A 15,726-nucleotide genomic window follows, 5' to 3' on the forward strand; every position below is an offset into this window, starting at 1 on the left:
GTAGCTTTCATTATCCTAATTCTATGTCTGAAATTTTTTAATAAGATGTCTAGTGTTCATCAAAGTGGTTCAATAATATTCTGTAATTCTGATAATATTATAGGTTAGTGGATATGTATGTATGTACATACATGTATGTACATATGTATGTAAATAAAAACACTTGAGCAATAGTTCAAGACCAAAGTTAACATTTACAGAGGAGTTACAAAGATGGCCAATTATTATTTTGTAAGGAAGAAACCTCCCTGTTTCCCTTTTCTATGCCTTTTCCTGTCATTCCGCCTTACTTTAATTTTCATTGTCTGTGCATAATAATATAACTCCCTTTTGGCCTCTGATGAATCAATCATGATCCAGCGGGCGACACACATGAAATTCTCAAAGAATTAATGAAAATACCATATTTGTAGAAGAATATAGCTACCTGGGTGCAGAGGCTTTGCTTTGCTCGTTGCCTATTTTATTTAACATCTAGAACTGTCATTGCTGATGCACTCATCAAGGAAACAATGAAAAAAAAAAAAACGACTTGAAAGAATAGCAAATTTGAAGAGTAGAAACCAAAAGATTTTCTTTTAAAGGATCACAAATGTCTATTATCCAAACCCAACCATTGTCAGTATTGAACAGGATCATTTTACTTTTCTTTCATGTGGAGGGTGGAGGAGTCCCAGGGGACTGAATGCAAGATCTGTGCATATGAAGGAAACATTGCCTTGGTGACCTACATACCCCCCACCCTTTTAACTGTGTTTTGTTATTGTTTTGGCTGTGGTCTGAAGTGTTTTGTTTTATTTCATTTTGTTTTGATTTGAAGGAGGGGTTCTTTGAAGAGAAGTTTTCTTTTCAGTGACCTAACAGCTGGCCCTGCATTTAACCTGTGTTAAGGGCCATGGGCCCTAAACTATGAGGTTTAAAGCCCATCTTTGTAAGTCCTTTTATGACCTTTAAGTTTTCAGCTTAAAGCCAGCTCTGTGAGCCTCATATAACCTGTAATTAGACGGTTTGGCCAAACGGAACTGCTAATTGCTTCTGTTCTGAGAAATGGCCTGGGGCTTTCGAAAACTTAAAGGTCATAAAAGGACTTACAAAGATGGGCTTTAAACCCCATAGTTTAGGGCCCATGGCCCTTAACAAACTTGTAGTCCTAGTAGACCTTTACTTTCTAAGTAGCTAGACTACCACATCTGACCAGGATCCTTTTCTCTATAGAGATGTAACATGTTCTTCAATACACCCATGATTCTCTTCAAAGACACCGTAGTATAAATTACAATATGATACGTGCTATGCCTGAACAAAGTGTTATGGAAGAGAAAATTTAAGTAATGGGTTCTGTCTATCAGAGTGCAATGAAAGCTGAGTTTAAAATATGATTAAAATTTGACAGACTGTTATGTGAAACAGCGAAGGAAACTTCAAACTAGGGTTCCCATTATGCTATATACTGCTTACTCTTATAAAACCAATAGTATTAATAAACATATGAGCATCATTGCACAGTGGGGGACATTAAAAGCTATGAGACCCATTCTAATCTGTGACATATTGGCTTTCTTGTACTATAGAGTATAGACTAACATCAAGTAAGGCTCCAGAAACCAGTAAAAACCAGTCATAAGTTGTGCAATGATGGTGAAAGATACCAAGGGCTCACATGTCAACCAGCCTAACCAAAATGGCAAGTTTCAGGTTTAGAGAGAAAGCCTGTCTTAGAAACTACAGTGTAGAGTAAGAAGACACTTGTTACGATCTTCTGGCATATACACAAGCATGCACATGCATGCACACAAACACACACACACACACACACACACACACACACACACACACACACAAATGCACACACAAGGGTTGGATTAAAAATTTCTATTTTCTACCCAATTGATTGTTATGTTGTCTGGATATCTTACTATAGATGAAGAATCCAGCAAATTTGTGTTTTATATTCAGCTCTTTTTCTTTACACCAATGTCCTTTTATTAAATATAAACATCAGTAGCTGAGGAGTGGCTCAGTGGGGAGAGCCCTTTGTGTTAACATGAAGACTGAGTTTGGATTCCTAGCACCCACATAAGGGTAGAAACAGGTAAATTCCTAGAGCTTGCTGGCCAGCCAGCCTAGCCAGACCAGTAAATTCCTGAGAGACCACTTCTCAGAAAACTAAGAAGGAGAAGCAACCGAAGAAGACAACTGACATCAACCTATGGCTTCCATGCATGACCACGTGGGTGAGGAAGGGAGGAAAGAACAGTGGAAAGTTTAAAAGCACAAAAATACATGATTTTATTGTATGTTTGACTGCTAAACAATCTCTGGGTCAAAAAGAAATCTTTCATGGAAATTGAGGGAGAAAGGATTTTAAAACATAAATTAGATCATCAATAGTGGTCTCTCTCAGGAAATTATAACACTACAATAACTATCTCTTTAAGGGAATTTCATATACGTATGAAATTCTTATATGTCCTTGCCATTGTTTAGATTTGATCCCACACCATCATATGGCTGTTATCATGGGAGTACTCAAACACCAGACTACAAATGGGGCCAGCTGAATATATTCTATTTTGGTGCATCAGGAGGAGGCAGCGATGTCCCAGTTTAGTCAATCCCATTTTCTGTTTTGCAGGTCACACACAAGCCCTTCAGTTCATGAAGTCTCTCTCTATTTCTGGGATAAAAAGCTTCTCTTGCCTGGAGAGCACTTCAACCATGTCAAGTCTGCAAGGAGGGAGCTGAGGGGACCAATTTCTCTGCTGGATGTCATGAGCAAGACGGTGGAAAACTGACAAGCTTGAAGATTCAAGTGAAATACCCCAATTAAAGTGCAGTTGAAATGCAAAGACCAGAAACACTAACAATGTTTGCATATGAAAAGGAAAGAGCATTAGTGCAGCCAATGTCACAGAAGAAGGGGCATGGTCAAAGAGGTTCAAAGGGGGCCTCCAGACAATAAGGAGGTGGTAGATGATGGGAAAATCCTTCAGCTGCAAATGAAGCAGTCCACTGATGAAATGCATTGAAGTCTTTACACAGGAAGGAAGGGAGGACTTCTTATCTAAACAATATTTCCATTTCCAATATTCATTTCCAATAGCCTATCCAAGTTGTTAGCACCCATAACTTCCCTTCCTTCTTCCTTTATAAATATTTATTTTTCCTTCCTAATAACAGAAACATAATATAAGAAGAAATTGATGAACAAGTTCAATTAATAATTATTATGAACAAGTTCATAATAATAATATGGTAAGTGGCCCACAGAAAGATCCAAAGAAAACTGCAGTAGTGACCAAAGCCCCTGCAATGGTATGACATAAATGAGTAGGACACCTTAGGAACCCAAAGTCAGAAACAATAGTCCTGGACACCTTTTGGTACAGGCTATTTTTTATCTTTGACTGGCATTTTGTCATCACAAATTATTTAAAATTTGAACTGGTTACCAAAATTAACAAACATGAAGATTTACTTAAAAAATACAATTTCTTACTTGACTGGGAAATTGCAGCTCCTCTACCTGCCTAACCCTGTCTTATGTGTCCACAAGTTACATTACTTTTAAAATGGGCATCAAAAAAAAAAAACCTACTTTCTAGAATTTTCTGAGGCTTGAATGACAGCATGACAGTGTGCTTAAAGAACTTGTGACAATACCTAGCCCTGTGTCACTACACAACACTAATGATGTCCTCTTGCATTTTACAAATGTTTATATTAGTCATAGTTCTCTAGAGTAACAGAATATATAGGGAAGACATAGATATAAAGAATTTGTTAGTTTATCTTAGAATAGCAACAACAGCTGAATCACATCTGAGAAGCTGAGCGCCTCAGTCCTTGAGGATGCGTGGCTCATCAGTCGCCAAATGGCTCTAAGAACCTGAAAGGTTCCTTGGAGAGCTGCTGGCCCTTAGCACATATGGTACACTAGAAGCACTGGTCCTGATGTCAGAGAAGCAACCAACAGCAGCAGCAACAATAGATCAACTCCATAGCAAGAGGGAAGGCCAAATGAGCATAAGACAAGAGGTCTTCCTTCTGTCATACCAAAGGATGTTTGGTTTTTTAATATTCTTTTCTTTTGAGAATCTCATATATGAGCACATAATCTATGTCATTCATACCATTCCCCCTCCAATTCTTCCCTCTACCCTATCACAAATTCATAATCTCTTTTTAAAAATTATTATTGTTACATGTACATGTGTGCATATATGTCCATTTCAGTGTTCTCTAGGGATGAACACCCACATAAGTCATCCAATCCCAAGGGGTTGGTCCTAGACATATGTATAAGCAAACCCAAATGGAATCAGTAGGAATCATGCCTGGAAAAGACTGATTCTTAGCAATCACTGACCTCCTACAACTCTTTATCTAAGAGTAATAACTTGTGGCATTTCACTGGTGGCCACTGAAATGTCAAGTGGTGTTGTTTATTGGTGCCTTTTCCCTGTTGTGTCTGGGGATGCAATCTACCTACAGGTATCCTGGGCCTCTAAGTCCTATAATTTCCCCACTCCCTCTTCCATGATTTTCCCTGGGCCTTAGGTTTAGTGGTCGCATTGCAGTTATATCAGTTAGGGTTGAACACTCCATAGTCAATTGTTCTCTGCATTTTGTTAAATTGTAGATCTTTGCAATAGGTGCCATATGTTGCAAAATTAGGCCTCATTGATGAAGGATGAGAGCTATATTAATCTGTGAATATAAAAGTAGGTATGTAAAAATCTGGTATTATGTTGGTTTAGTAAAATGGCGGTAATTGTTTCTCCTTTCAAGTCTATGGCTTCTCTAGCCATGGGTAGCTGACTAAGCTTACAGTATCTGGAATGATTTACCTCCAGTTAAGCAAATTTTAAATCCAGTCAAACAGGTGTTGGTAATCCCTCAGATAAAAGTGTCACAATTTCACCATTGTGGGTATCTTGCCAGTCCCATCATGATGATTCATAGGCTTCACAATTTGGTAGGACTATCAATTGCTCCTCTCCCTTGGCAACTTGCATAACATCTTCTGGTACCACGAGAGCCACTTTTCAGGCAGGAGCCTTCCAGAAAAGCACGCTCAATGAATAGTGCTAGGATAGCAGAATATCCATGTGTATGAAATTAAAATTAGGTTTATCACCCTTGCACAAAAATTAATGCCAAATAGATTTTTAAAAATGTGAAACTTGAAATGCTGAAACCTCTATAAGAAAACATATTCAGTGCCCTGTAGGATATAGGTGTAGACAACACATTCTGAATTGGACCCCATATGTCCAGAAATTAAGGCTAAAAAATGCTAAGTGGGACCTCAAATAACTAAAAAGCTTCTGTACAGCAAAGGGAAAAGTAATCAAATGCAAAGGAAGCCAAGAAAGTGGGAGAGACTCTTTGCCAGCTATGCATTTGACAGAGGGTTAGCCCAAAACACAGCTGAAAAAGCAAATGACCCAATTTAAAAATTAGCTAGTGCACTGGTTAACTCTCTGTCACCACGACACAAGTTAAGGTCATCTGGGAAGAGGAAACCTCAATCGAGAGAATGTCTCTACCAGATTGTGGGTAGGCAAGTCTGCAAAAAAAAAAAAAACCCTTTTCTTGATTGAAAATTAATGTGGGAAGATCTAGCCCACTGTTGGCAGTGCCACCCTTGGATGTGTGAGCATGAGTTGTATGGGAAATGAGGCTGAGCAAGCTGTAGAGAGCAAGCCAGTAAGCAGCACCCCTCCTTGGTCTCTGCTTCAGTTCCTACCTTGAGTTCTGATCCTGACTTCTCTAAATCTGGGGTAAAGCTGTAAGGTAAAAACTTCCTCCCTAAGCTGATTTTGGTGGCCTTGAAGCCTAAACTAGATCAGATATGAATCTGAATAACTTCTCAAAAGAAGAAATGAAAGTGGCCAAGAAAGATCTCAAAAAGTTTTCCACATCTTTAGCAATTAGGGAAATGCAAATGAAAACTACTTTGAGATTTCATCATACCCACTCAGAAGATCAAGAAGAAAACTGACAACAAATGCTGACGAGGATGTGGGGAAGGGTAGCCATTATTTATTATTGGGGGGAATGCAAACTGGTCCAAATAATTTGTAGTCAATGTGGAAAATTCTTAAAAAGATAAAAATAATCTACTGTATGGCCCAGAATTACCACTCGTCGGCATACCCTCAAAGGACTCAATGTTCTACTTCGTAGATACTTGCTCAGCCATGTTCATTGCCTTTCTGTTTACAGTAGCTAGGAAAATAACCTAATGTCCTTCACTTGATGAATGGATAATGATAATGTGGCACATATACACAATGGAATTCTACTCACTTTTAGAACAAAACAAATCACAAAAATTCCAGGTAATTGGATGGAACTGGAACATATTGTACTGGGTGAGGTAATGCAGACCCAGAGAGGCAAAATGCTACACGTTATCAATTTGTGTTTCTTAGATCCTCGCATTTAAATGTGAGCATATAAGCAAATTAACCACAGAAACAAGAAAGAATGGAATAACTTGGTGTGGAGGGAATCTAGAGTAGGGAATGGTAAGACATAAATGCTATAAAGGGAGAAATGGGGAAAAGGAGGGGATTTTATCTGTGGAAGAAGGAGAGAGGTTAATACTGATGGGGGTAGAAGGAGGAGGAACAAACACTAAGGATGTTTAATAAGACATAGGGAATCATTTTCATTTACCTAAATTTTTATATAGGTAATAATAATTTATATATTTATATAATTTATATATTTTATAATTTAATATTTATATAATAATCTACCTTTTTATCTCATCATTTCTATATCATATCCCCCTTTTCCTTTAAAAAGAGATCTTTGAATTTAACTCTTTTGTTTAGCTTTTTTCCTATAACTAAAAACAACTTGTAACCAACCCCATTTAACAATGATGAATATTCATAATCCATTGGATAACCAAAATCCACCACTCTTATTCATTAAAAAAGCATGTGAAGCAACACTGGGAGACAGCATGTCATTAGTACTCATTCAAGCTTTCAAGGAGAGAATCCCAAGGCTTACACAAGAATCTCATCAACAGGGCTAGAGAGATGTTCCTGCAACTTGCTGCTACTGTACCCACAGGAGATATCTCACAAGCATCTATATATCCTGTTCTAGGGAACTCAACACTCTCTTCTGGCCTCTGTGGACGCCAGGCATGTAAACAGTGCACCTACATGAATTCAAGTACTCATAAATATAATTGCAATGGTATTATTCTAGACACAGTTTTTAAAACCTCAGTAAATTAATGTCCTTTTGATTGCATTCTTATCTAAAAATCCTAAAATAAAGTAATACATAGACAATCATGTTTCTGTGAGACGAACCATGCCTATAAGCATGTATATGTAAATGCCAAGTATAAGTATGGTCTACCAACGTATATGTCTATAAACATATTTATGTGAGCAAACATCAAGATTAAGTATGATATCAATGTATATGCATTAATATTAGTTCATACATATGACATGTGAATACATATACTCACATACTCAAGACTTAGGGCACTTTTGTCTTAGTGAATATTAAGTGTACTATATGATAACTAAAAGACTAAAGTTCTCATTATATAGTGAATATTCATAAACATTAGACTCAATAGAGTCCAATATCTCAAAATTAAACTTAGTCATATTTAAAATAACAAATATATCAACTAGGCATGTTTTATCCATACTAGCAAGTAATGAATGTACATTGAACCCCCAATAGAATTGTGCATTTTATTTAGAAGTTGGTAGAGACACTAAAATTTAGGAGTCAATGTTAATGAGGAGTAAGAAAGAAGATGCTTGTCCATTGTTGGCATCCTACACCATATGAGCTGCTATCAAAGACCATAAAATATGCCTAGTCCTCAATCCAAAATACTACTCTTCATCTTTTGTTCCCCAAATTAGCCATTGAGTGTGGAGAATTCGCATGTATAATCATGTTGTTCCCAGTACTTATTGTAAAAGCAAAATCCTGAAACCAGTGCAAATATTCAAATTACAGACTCATTGATTATCTAATAAAAGAACATATGAAAGACCATCCCACAGTCTTTAAGATACTCCTAGGGAAAATGAGCTAATAATGTATTCATTCTCTTCTTGTAGCTCTTGATTTTCAAATTTCCTAAGAATATTTTAATTAGTTTAACTCTCATTAAGTGTTATTTTTTATAAAATATCACAGCAAAAATGAAAAAAAATGAGCATGAATAAAAGAACAGCAAAGCAATTCTAAGAGGAGAGATTTCATGGATTAAAAAAATGCTTCAAGCTCATAGCAGGTATAGTAGAGTAGAAACAGAAACAAGGTCTGTTTTCTGAATAAACAGTATACATCTGTCTTCCTTAATATACTTGCTCAATAATGCAGAAAACCATTCAAGTGCTCCACACTTTTCCTTCCAATATTCTCTTCAGTGTGGTGAGCAATAAACATCACAAATATTGTCAAGAACACCATAGGACTATGTACCAAAAAGATCATTTCTTGGATAAGCAGAGAGGGCCACCGTGTTGTTTCAGAATCTGCAACAATAACATAAATTATATGTGTAATTATTTTTGGTATAAACATAAACACCTGAAAAGTGAAATTTTTATTTTTTTAGTAAATACATTTTAGTCCTTGACATCAAATGCCAAACCCAGAAAACATTTCTAATGACCAAGACAAAGAAAGAAATTACATATCATGGCCTGTGGTTGCAAAGTCACCAACCAGCCACTGTCACCTAGAACAGAAGGAACCAAGTTCACCACCATGACAGATATGACAATGATGGCCTTCTTCTGACGCCATTACTTTATTCTCCAGGTGACCTGCCTTGAGGCTGGGTCACTACCAGAGTGCAAACACCTTATTTCTAACTCTAGGTTCTCTTACATTCATTCCTCAATACCACACAGCAGTTCAGAGAACATGTACTAGCTGTGACCCCGACCCATGACCCAACAGAGAATTTTTAGGGTACTAACAAAATCCAAAAGAAATTCGTCTATAGAAATGTCTAGAAATGTCTATATCACACATGAAAAACTATAAACAGTAAGTGGCAACTGAAGAACTGGAGAAAAAGATTCTTGCCACAGACATATAAAAGACAGAATATTCTTAGTACCCCAAAAGTTCTTACTACCAAAATGAAAAAAAGCAAATCCCAATTTAAAATGGTAAAAATATATCTACAGACTCTAACCTAATCACAAAAAGACAAACATGGTATGTACTCACTCATATGCAGATTTTAGACATAGAGTAAAGGATTACCAGCCTACAATCCACACTGCCAAAGAAGCTAATAAACAAGGAGAACCCTAAGAGAGACATACATGGTCCCCTGGAGAAGGGGAAAGGGTCAAGATCTCCTGAGCAAATTGGGAGCATGGGAAGAGGGGGGAGGAAGCTAGGAGAATGAGAAGGGGAAAAGAGGAGGGATGCAGCGGGCATGAGGGAGCAGAAAGTTTGAGTCAAGGGAAGAATAAAAAATAACGAGAATGGAGATACCATAATAGAGGAAGACATTTTTGGTTTATAAAGAAATCAGGCACTAAGGAAATGTCTGGAGATCTACAAAGATGACACTAACTAACAATCTAAGCAACAGAGGAGAGTTTACCTTAAATGCCCTCCCCTGATAATGAGATTGATGACTGACTTATATGCCGTCCTATAGCCTTCATCCAGCAGCTGGTGGAAGTAGAAGCAGACACCCATAACTAATCACCAAACTGAACTGGAACCCAGATGCAGAGAAGAACGAGTGATGAGCAAAGGGGGGCAGACCAGGCTGGTGAATCTCACAGAAACAGCTGACCTGAACATCGGGGAACTCTTGCTCCCCAGACTGATAGCTGGAATACCAGCATGGGACTGATCCAGACCCCAGGAACATGGATTTCATTGAGGAAACCTCGGAAATCTACAGGACCTCCTATAGTAGTTCAGTACTTATCCCTAGCATAGGTGTGGACTTTGGGAGCCCATTCCACATAGAGGAATACTCCCTTAGCCAAGACATATAGGGGTGGGCCCAGGCCCTATCCAAAAGGATATGATAGACTCTGATGATGCCCTATGGAAGGTTTCACCATCCAGGGGGCACATAAAGGATATGTGATAGGTAGGGTTTTAGTTGGGGGGAGTGGTAGGGGAGGATGGGAGGGAGAAGGGAACTGGGATTGTCATGTAAAACAATCCTGTTTCTAATTCAAATTTTAAAAAAAGTTGAAAAAACAGCTAAATGCAATGTTAAAACATATCAGAGGAAAAGAAATTTACTTGTAGTCAAATAAACGCAGGCTCCCTATTTTAGCTCATAGATTTGCAATAAATAAACTTGATAATATTTTGTGCTAGGAACAGTACACCACTCATCACTGATAACTGCATGAGTTGATGAGAAAGATAAGGAGGCCAAATGAAAACCAACTTGATCCAGCACTTACATTTCTGGGAATAACACGGCTGCGAGCTGACAAAAGTAATTGTTCCACTTGATACTGTTTTTAGTAACAAAACTGGAAATAAACAGAATACTCATTGCCAATAGACTGTTTACTAAATAATATATAAAATCATGGGCATATCATGAAATACATAGAAAGATTATGGCAGTTATAGACTGATAAAGATAATCTCCTCCATATAATAATTTTAACCTTTTTAGTTACAGAACTATGGTGCCCTTGACTTACAGCTGTTTGTGTAAAGTGCATATGCTCTGTCAGCATGTACTAGCCATAAATGGCTTCATAAGACAATCTACTGGTGGTAACCATAGCTAAATTTTACAGAGTGCTGGACATTATCCTAAGTGGTTTATTTATAACATTTTATCACCTACACCAGTGGTTTTCAACCTTCCTCATGCTGTGACCCTTTAATGCAGTTCCTTATGTTTGGGTGAACCCAAATATAAAACAATTTTCATTGTCATTCTGAAACTGTAATTCTCCTGCAGTTATGAGTCTTAATGCAAATATCTGTGTTCTGATGGTCTTAGGAAACCCCTCTGAAAGGGTTCTTCAAACCCCCAAAGGGGTCACGACCCACAGGCTAAGAACCACCGACCTAAACAATGAAGAGCTTGATTCAGTTATTATATCAGGAAAAAAATAAGAAATGTGAGGCATGGAGAGTTTAAATTATTTACCTACATTAATATAGTTCATCATTATAAACTATAATTCAGACAGAGCTGTTGCTTGTGACCATGAAGTCCTTTGATTTGAATGAGGAGTCTAGAAATCAGAGTTAGGAAGGATAATAATTTCCCACTACATCTTTTGTACTTTTTTCATGTACTAATGTTTTCCAAACTTGGGGGTAAAATTATTCAAAATATCACACAAACTTTAAAGCAAAGCTATAAAAAAGAGGAAAAATCTCTCAAAGTTTTGAATCTGTCAATGAAGGGCTAGCCCCACCAGATTACAAAGGTGACTATAAACACAGAAAGACTTAAACAGTAAAGAGCTGACAGGAGGTGGAGGAAACAGTTCAATTGGCGAAGTGCTTATTACACAGGCATGGGAACCTGAGTTCAGTCCCCTACACCACATAAAAAAGTCATATTCTGCCCTGGGAATCCTGGAATCTCACAGTAGGTAGCCAGTCTGTCTACCTGAACCAGTGAGCTCCAGCCTAACCAGAGACTCTCCCTTAAAGGATAAGGTAGAGAAAGAACTGGTAAAGATGTCTGGCATTGATCTCTGCCTTCCACCGGAACATGAACACACACACACACACACACACACACACACACACACACACACAGAGAGAGAGAGAGAGAGAGAGAGAGAGAGAGAGAGAGAGAGAGAGAGAGAGAGAAATGACAGAACTAGCAGAGATCAAATCGATGAGAAAAAAAAGACTTAAAAAACAATTCTTGAAGACTAAGAACATAACACCGGACACGGAAATCTTAGGAGAGCTATCCAATTAATGTGACTGGATGACTGGATAAAACTGACTAAATATTTGGACTCATTTGAGATGTCATCCAATATCAAATATAAAATGTACTGCAAGCTTTAGGCGAAGAAGAAAAATCAAGAAATACTTTGTAGGGCCAGCTATCTTCCCAACAAAGCACACTAGAAGAAATAATCTGGGAGGCCAGAATCATTTTGCCAGCTTCAGTTTTTTGAAATGCCATACTTAAAATATAATAAGCAGGGGCTAGGAAATGGCTTGGAGATCAAAGTGTTTGACAGAAGACAGATCTATAGAACCTGTGTTTAAAAAGACCAGTAGGAGAGGTTGGGAATTTGAGGGAGACTGAGGAAAAGCATGAGAAGGATTGGAGGGAGGGGAGAAGGGGTTTAAAATTATGTAAATACAGTGTATGAAATTCTCAGCAACAGAAAGCCCAATCTATGTGAATGTGACCAGACTACAGTCCAACATGCAGAAAGCAGAAACAGGGTATCCTTGAAGCAAGCTGGCTAGTAACAGTGAAGTCAAGGTTTACAGAAAATCCTTGCCTCCATATATGAGGTGGAATGTAATCAAGAAAGACACCTGATACCAACTTCAGGCCTCCACAATCATAGATACTTAGATGTTTATGCATGTGAACACACATGCACACATGCACACATACATTCAGAAAAGTTAAAAATACATAATAAACATAAATGCCAGACCATGAACTGGGGAACATTTCCCATGAATATCTCTCTCTCTCTCTCTCTCTCTCTCTCTCTCTCTCTCTCTCTCTCTGTGTGTGTGTGTGTGTGAATAATACTATATTCATTTCCATGAATATAATAAGGAACTATCAGCATTATATAGACAGCGCAATTTAAAAAACTGGGAAATAAAACACCATGGTGTTAAAATGAAACACTATTAAAGGAGATGAACTGACCAAAGAAGAAAACAAATTACACACAACTCATTTAATTCTCTCTTAGATGTAGATTTCATTATTTTCCCTATTTACAGGTGGAAACTGACAACCAGAAAGACTAAGTAGTTCATCCAATGAAGTATAAACAACAACAAAAACAACACCTCATTGCACTCCAATGGTTCTGCTTTAAAAGAACAGAAACTGAAAAACAAAACACATATCCCACTCTCTAGACATTGCTATGTATCTCTGTAGTGCTCTTCTTCCATTTATATTGGGGGTATGTCCAGATGAACCCAACGTAAACTAAAAAAAAAAGTGAAATAACTTTATCAAATGTGACCTACTGAAGGCCCCATGGTAAAGAAAGCACTAGGGTATCACCACTCACCCTGGTGATGAAGAAGCTTCTGGATGTATAGCTCATTGTCTTGCAGCTGGCCAGCATGACACACACACTGCCCTACATCCCACTAGCCAGAAAAGCATCAAACTGTAGAACTGAAAGTATGGCTGTAGCTGTATTCATTTTCCTTTGTGCCATCTTAAAGACCAAACGTTATAATTGGAGCCATTGTAACTTGGTCATTGCCCATGCACACATGTCACCGTCAAAGACAAAACTGAAGAAACCTCTATTTCATGAAAGTAAGTGATGAGGTCTTGTGAGGTCTCTGGAGTGACTCTACCTAACTGATTCAGGAGGATCCTTAGAACTTTTGCTAGTGAGATAATTTCATATCGAGAGAAGGGTTCCTCAGGGAGAGGAGCTGGACCAACAAATCACTATAAATGCATTTCTGGTTGAATTATATTCTGTCTATGTATCAATTTACCAGAAAGTCAGAGGCCAACTAGCAATAACCTGCTAAAGAATTCTGAACCTAAAGAAATACAATTAAGCATTATTATTACCAAGAAACTAAAATTATTAAAAAAAGAAAACATCAAAACTCGAAGAAACCATTCTGAGCGAGGTAACCCAATCACAAAAGACATGATATGTACTCACTCACATGTGGATTTTAGACATAGAGTAAAGGATTACCAGTGTACAATCCACACTGCCAGAGAAACTAGTAAACAAGGAGGACCCTAAAAGATACAAACTTTGTCCCTTGGAGAAAGGGAAAGGGTCATGATCCCCTGAGCAAACTGAGAGCATGGGAAGAGGGGGGAGGGAGCTAGGAGAATGAGAAGGGAAGAAGAGGAGGGATGCAGAGGTCATGAGGGAGCAGAAAGGTTGAGTCAGGTGTAGATTAGAAGAAAGGATATGTGATAGGTAGGGTTTTAGTTGGAGGGGGTGGTAAGGGAAGAAGGGAGGGAGAAGGGAACTGGGATTGTCATGTAATTCAATCTTGTTTGTAATTCAAATAAAAAATGGTAAAAATAAATTAGAAACAATCTTAAAAAAAACATCAATCTCTAACTCAAAAATTTGCTTGAATTATTTAGAATAGTTTTATAACCCGAGGCCATGTGGATGTTTACGGTCCATGCTGCAGTCACTGACCAAGTTGATGCCTGCGGCCTGGGTTACCACTGAAAACCATGTGGTTGTCTGGGGTCTGTGTTGCTGCCTGAAGTCATGTTGATGTCTGTGGACCAGGCTGTCACTGGGGACCATATTGGTGTCAGTGGTGCAGACTGCCACTGGAAACCAGGTGGACGTCCATGATCCATGCTGTCACCAGATACCATGCAGAAGTCCTTGATCCATGTTCCTGCTGACTGTAGAGAGAAGGAAGCTTCTTCAGCAGTGTCGATGCCTGCAGAATCAGTTCAGAAAGAGAGGCATAGAAGGCTTCTGTCACAATTCCCACACACACCCCAAAAGTATCATCCTAGACAAGGGAGATACGGAAATGTAGCTCTCCACAAGTTACTTGTGGGGGTGGGGAAGGAGTCACTCTTCTTTAAGGGGCTGGCCACCTATAGATTGCCCATGATCCAGTGACTACATGGACAACACAAATTGGACCTTTTTTTTTTAAATCTTTTTTTGCAGTGGATGCCACAAGGGTGAGGGAGCACATCTGGGAGGACTGAGGAGAAAGGGTGATCGGGTTGTGGTATCTAAAATTCCCAAATAATCAACAAAAATATTATGTTTAAAAATATGTTCTTACTTATTTACATACAGTAAAATCTAAGGGGTCAATTTCTCGATTGCATAGGACACTAGAACCGGCTCCTTCATATTACAGGGGTCTTTTATTCCAACTACCTACCTTTTAAAGGAATAAAATGCTTGCACAACTCATGACCACACATTGTTTTCTTTATCCAGATTATCTCTCCCATCTTAACCATAACCACAAGATGTCATAAAACAATTGCTAATTGCTCTTAAGATGCTGCATGCATTTGTTCAGCTGCTTGAAGTGATTTTTCTCCTCCCTCATTTTGTAAATGCTTTCCACACACAAGGTCTAAATAAATGTTGATTTGTTAAAATATAATTTTTAAGTAAAATAGTTTTATAGCTAAATTAAACTCTAAGGATATTTCTGCTTAAAAGTTAATATCTATATTCTGAGTTATATCAGCTTCCTTGCCAGATCATTGACTCCAAGAGCTATATTATTACTGAAACTGACCAAATTAACTGACTGCTAGACACAAGAAGGTAATGTTAACTTGGGTTGGAGAGGTTATCTCTGAAGCAGTTTATAAACTTGCCAAATCCAGGATCTATTTCAGTGTTAAGATATCTGTTTCTCTGAGGATGGCCTCTCTCTTCCCCTCTTACTCCCTTGTTTTCTTCAAGGCACCAGTTCCGTCAGCCTAGAGTTTTCAACATTCTCAACAGTGGTGCCTTTGCCCTACTATTGTTTGTTTTCCTGGATCCTCAC

This window comes from Cricetulus griseus, assembly GCF_003668045.3.
Source record: "Cricetulus griseus strain 17A/GY chromosome 1 unlocalized genomic scaffold, alternate assembly CriGri-PICRH-1.0 chr1_1, whole genome shotgun sequence".
Taxonomy (NCBI): Eukaryota; Metazoa; Chordata; class Mammalia; order Rodentia; family Cricetidae; genus Cricetulus; species Cricetulus griseus.